Source organism: Andrena cerasifolii, unplaced genomic scaffold (genome assembly GCF_050908995.1).
Source record: "Andrena cerasifolii isolate SP2316 unplaced genomic scaffold, iyAndCera1_principal scaffold0022, whole genome shotgun sequence".
NCBI lineage: Eukaryota > Metazoa > Arthropoda > Insecta > Hymenoptera > Andrenidae > Andrena > Andrena cerasifolii.
The window spans coordinates 125,001-130,000 of NW_027484915.1; positions in this window are offsets into that span (position 1 = coordinate 125,001).

Below are 5,000 nucleotides of genomic sequence, written 5' to 3' on the forward strand. Positions count from 1 at the left end.
CTCGTCGTCGTCGTCGTCCTCGTCGTCCTCCTCGTCGTCGTCGTCCTCCTCCTCGTCGTCGTCGTCGTCCTCGTCGTCGTCGTCGTCGTCCTCGTCGTCGTCCTCGTCGTCGTTCCTCTTCGTCGTTCCACGTCGTCGACGTCGTTCCTCGTCCTCGACGTCGTTCCTCGTCCTCGTCGTCGTTCCTCGTCCTCGTCGTCGTCGTCGTCCTCGTCGTCCTCCTCCTCGTCGTCCTCGTCGTCCTCCTCGTCGTCGTCGTCGTCCTCGTCGTCCTCCTCGTCGTCGTCGTCGTCCTCGTCGTCCTCCTCGTCGTCCTCGTCGTCCTCGTCGTCGTCGTCGTCCTCGTCGTCGTCCTCGTCGTCGTCCTCGTCGTCGTCGTCGTCGTCGTCGTCGATCCTCGTCCTCGACGTCGTTCCTCGTCCTCGTCGTCGTTCCTCGTCCTCGACGTCGTTCCTCGTTTTCGACGTCGTTCCTCGTCCTCGTCGTCGTTCCTCGTCCTCGTCGTGGTTCCTCGTCCTCGTCGTCGTTCCTCGTCGTCGTCGTCGTCCTCCTCGTCGTCGGCGTCGTCGTCCTCCTCGTCGTCGTCCTCGTCGTCCTCCTCGTCGTCCTCCTCGTCGTCGTCGTCGTCCTCGTCGTCCTCGTCGTCCTCGTCGTCCTCGTCGTCCTCGTCGTCCTCGTCGTCCTCGTCGTACTCGTCGTCCTCCTCGTCGTCGTCGTCGTCCTCGTCGTCCTCCTCCTCGTCGTCGTCGTCGTCCTCGTCGTCCTCCTCGTCGTCGTCGTCGTCCTCGTCGTCCTCCTCGTCGTCGTCGTCCTCCTCCTCGTCGTCGTCGTCGTCCTCGTCGTCGTCGTCGTCGTCCTCGTCGTCGTCCTCGTCGTCGTTCCTCTTCGTCGTTCCACGTCGTCGAGGTCGTTCCTCGTCCTCGACGTCGTTCCTCGTCCTCGTCGTCGTTCCTCGTCCTCGTCGTCGTCGTCGTCCTCGTCGTCCTCCTCCTCGTCGTCGTCGTCGTGCTCGTCGTCCTCCTCGTCGTCGTCGTCGTCCTCGTCGTCCTCCTCGTCGTCCTCGTCGTCCTCGTCGTCGTCCTCGTCGTCGTCGTCGTCGTCGTCGTCGATCCTCGTCCTCGACGTCGTTCCTCGTCCTCGACGTCGTTCCTCGTCCTCGTCGTCGTTCCTCGTCCTCGTCGTCGTCGTCGTCCTCGTCGTCCTCCTCGTCGTCGTCGTCGTCCTCGTCGTCCTCCTCCTCGTCGTCGTCGTCGTCCTCGTCGTCCTCCTCCTCGTCGTCGTCGTCGTCCTCGTCGTCCTCCTCGTCGTCGTCGTCGTCCTCGTCGTCCTCCTCGTCGTCGTCGTCCTCCTCCTCGTCGTCGTCGTCGTCCTCGTCGTCGTCGTCGTCGTCCTCGTCGTCGTCCTCGTCGTCGTTCCTCTTCGTCGTTCCACGTCGTCGACGTCGTTCCTCGTCCTCGACGTCGATCCTCGACCTCGTCGTCGTCCTCCTCCTCGTCGTCCTCGTCGTCCTCCTCGTCGTCGTCGTCGTCCTCGTCGTCCTCCTCGTCGTCGTCGTCGTCCTCGTCGTCCTCCTCGTCGTCGTCCTCGTCGTCCTCCTCGTCGTCCTCCTCGTCGTCGTCGTCGTCCTCGTCGTCCTCGTCGTCGTCGTCGTCGTCCTCGTCGTCGTCCTCGTCGTCGTTCCTCTTCGTCGTTCCACGTCGTCGACGTCGTTCCTCGTCCTCGACGTCGATCCTCGTCCTCGTCGTCGTCCTCCTCCTCGTCGTCCTCGTCGTCCTCCTCGTCGTCGTCGTCGTCCTCGTCGTCCTCCTCGTCGTCGTCGTCGTCCTCGTCGTCCTCCTCGTCGTCGTCCTCGTCGTCCTCCTCGTCGTCCTCCTCGTCGTCGTCGTCGTCCTCGTCGTCCTCGTCGTCCTCGTCGTCCTCGTCGTCCTCGTCCTCGTCGTCGTCCTCGTCGTCCTCCTCGTCGTCCTCCTCGTCGTCGTCGTACTCGTCGTCATCGTCCTCGTCGTCGTCGTTGTCGATCCTCGTCCTCGTTCCCGTCCTCGTCGACATCCTCGTCACGTCCTCGTCGTCGTTCCTCGTCGTCGTTCCTCGTCGTCGCCGTCGATCCTCGTCCTCATCGTCCTCGTCGTCCTCGTCGTCCTCGTCGCCCTCGTCGTCCTCGTCGTCTTCCTCGTCGTCGCACTCGTCGCCCTCGTCGTCCTCGTCGCCCTTGTCGTCCTCGTCGTCCTCGTCGTCGTCCTCGTCGTCCTCGTCGTCCTCGTCGTCTTCCTCGTCGTCCTCGTCGTCCTCCTCGTCGTCCTCCTCGTCGTCGTCGTCGTCCTCGTCGTCGTCGTTGTCGATCCTCGTCCTCGTTCCCGTCCTCGTCGACGTCCTCGTCACGTCCTCGTCGTCGTTCCTCTTCGTCGTTCCACGTCGTCGACGTCGTTCCTCGTCCTCGACGTCGTTCCTCGTCCTCGTCGTCGTTCCTCGTCCTCGTCGTCGTTCCTCGTCCTCGTCGTCGTCGTCGTCGTCGTCCTCGTCGTCGTCCTCGTCGTCCTCCTCGTCGTCCTCCTCGTCGTCCTTGTCGTCCTCGTCGTCCTCCTCGTCGTCCTCCTCGTCGTCCTTGTCGTCCTCATCGTCCTCGTCCTCCTCGTCGTCGTCGTCGTCCTCGTCGTCCTCCTCCTCGTCGTCGTCGTCGTGCTCGTCGTCCTCCTCGTCGTCGTCGTCGTCCTCGTCGTCCTCCTCGTCGTCCTCGTCGTCCTCGTCGTCGTCCTCGTCGTCGTCGTCGTCGTCGTCGTCGATCCTCGTCCTCGACGTCGTTCCTCGTCCTCGACGTCGTTCCTCGTCCTCGTCGTCGTTCCTCGTCCTCGTCGTCGTCGTCGTCCTCGTCGTCCTCCTCGACGTCGTCGTCGTCCTCGTCGTCCTCCTCCTCGTCGTCGTCGTCGTCCTCGTCGTCCTCCTCGTCGTCGTCGTCGTCCTCGTCGTCCTCCTCGTCGTCGGCGTCGTCGTCCTCCTCCTCGTCGTCGTCGTCGTCCTCGTCGTCGTCGTCGTCGTCCTCGTCGTCGTTGTCGTCGTCGTCGTCGTCGATCCTCGTCCTCGACGTCGTTCCTCGTCCTCGACGTCGTTCCTCGTTTTCGACGTCGTTCCTCGTCCTCGTCGTCGTTCCTCGTCCTCGTCGTGGTTCCTCGTCCTCGTCGTCGTTCCTCGTCCTCGTCGTCGTCGTCGTCCTCGTCGTCCTCCTCGACGTTGTCGTCGTCCTCGTCGTCCTCCTCCTCGTCGTCGTCGTCGTCCTCGTCGTCCTCCTCGTCCTCGTCGTCCTCCTCGTCGTCCTCCTCGTCGTCCTTGTCGTCCTCATCGTCCTCGTCCTCCTCGTCGTCGTCGTCGTCCTCGTCGTCCTCCTCCTCGTCGTCGTCGTCGTGCTCGTCGTCCTCCTCGTCGTCGTCGTCGTCCTCGTCGTCCTCCTCGTCGTCCTCGTCGTCCTCGTCGTCGTCCTCGTCGTCGTCGTTGTCGATCCTCGTCCTCGTTCCCGTCCTCGTCGACATCCTCGTCACGTCCTCGTCGTCGTTCCTCGTCGTCGTTCCTCGTCGTCGCCGTCGATCCTCGTCCTCATCGTCCTCGTCGTCCTCGTCGTCCTCGTCGCCCTCGTCGTCCTCGTCGTCTTCCTCGTCGTCGCACTCGTCGCCCTCGTCGTCCTCGTCGCCCTTGTCGTCCTCGTCGTCCTCGTCGTCGTCCTCGTCGTCCTCGTCGTCCTCGTCGTCTTCCTCGTCGTCCTCGTCCTCGTCGTCGTCCTCGTCGTCCTCCTCGTCGTCCTCCTCGTCGTCGTCGTCGTCCTCGTCGTCGTCGTTGTCGATCCTCGTCCTCGTTCCCGTCCTCGTCGACGTCCTCGTCACGTCCTCGTCGTCGTTCCTCTTCGTCGTTCCACGTCGTCGACGTCGTTCCTCGTCCTCGACGTCGTTCCTCGTCCTCGTCGTCGTTCCTCGTCCTCGTCGTCGTTCCTCGTCCTCGTCGTCGTCGTCGTCGTCGTCCTCGTCGTCGTCCTCGTCGTCCTCCTCGTCGTCCTCCTCGTCGTCCTTGTCGTCCTCGTCGTCCTCCTCGTCGTCCTCCTCGTCGTCCTTGTCGTCCTCATCGTCCTCGTCCTCCTCGTCGTCGTCGTCGTCCTCGTCGTCCTCCTCCTCGTCGTCGTCGTCGTGCTCGTCGTCCTCCTCGTCGTCGTCGTCGTCCTCGTCGTCCTCCTCGTCGTCCTCGTCGTCCTCGTCGTCGTCCTCGTCGTCGTCGTCGTCGTCGTCGTCGATCCTCGTCCTCGACGTCGTTCCTCGTCCTCGACGTCGTTCCTCGTCCTCGTCGTCGTTCCTCGTCCTCGTCGTCGTTCCTCGTCCTCGTCGTCGTCGTCGTCGTCGTCCTCGTCGTCGTCCTCGTCGTCCTCCTCGTCGTCGTCGTCGTCCTCGTCGTCCTCCTCGTCGTCGTCGTCGTCCTCGTCGTCCTCCTCGTCGTCCTCGTCGTCCTCGTCGTCGTCGTCGTCCTCGGCGTCGTCCTCGTCGTCGTCGTCGTCGTCGTCGTCGATCCTCGTCCTCGTCGTCGTTCCTCGTCCTCGACGTCGTTCCTCGTTTTCGACGTCGTTCCTCGTCCTCGTCGTCGTTCCTCGTCCTCGTCGTGGTTCCTCGTCCTCATCGTCGTTCCTCGTCCTCCTCGTCGTCGTCGTCGTCCTCGTCGTCCTCCTCCTCGTCGTCGTCGTCGTCCTCGTCGTCCTCCTCGTCGTCGTCGTCGTCCTCGTCGATCCTCGTCCTCATCGTCCTCGTCTTCCTCGTCTTCCTCGTCGTCCTCGTCGTCCTCGTCGTCCTCGTCGCCCTCGTCGTCCTAGTCGTCGTTCCTCGTCCTCGTCGTATTTCCTCGTCCTCGACGTCGTTCCTCGTCGCCCTTGTCGTCCTCGTCGTCCTCGTCGTCGTCCTCGTCGTCCTCGTCTTCCTCGTCGTCGTTCCTCGTCGTCCTCGTCCTCGTCGTCGTCCTCGTCCTCCTCCTCGTCG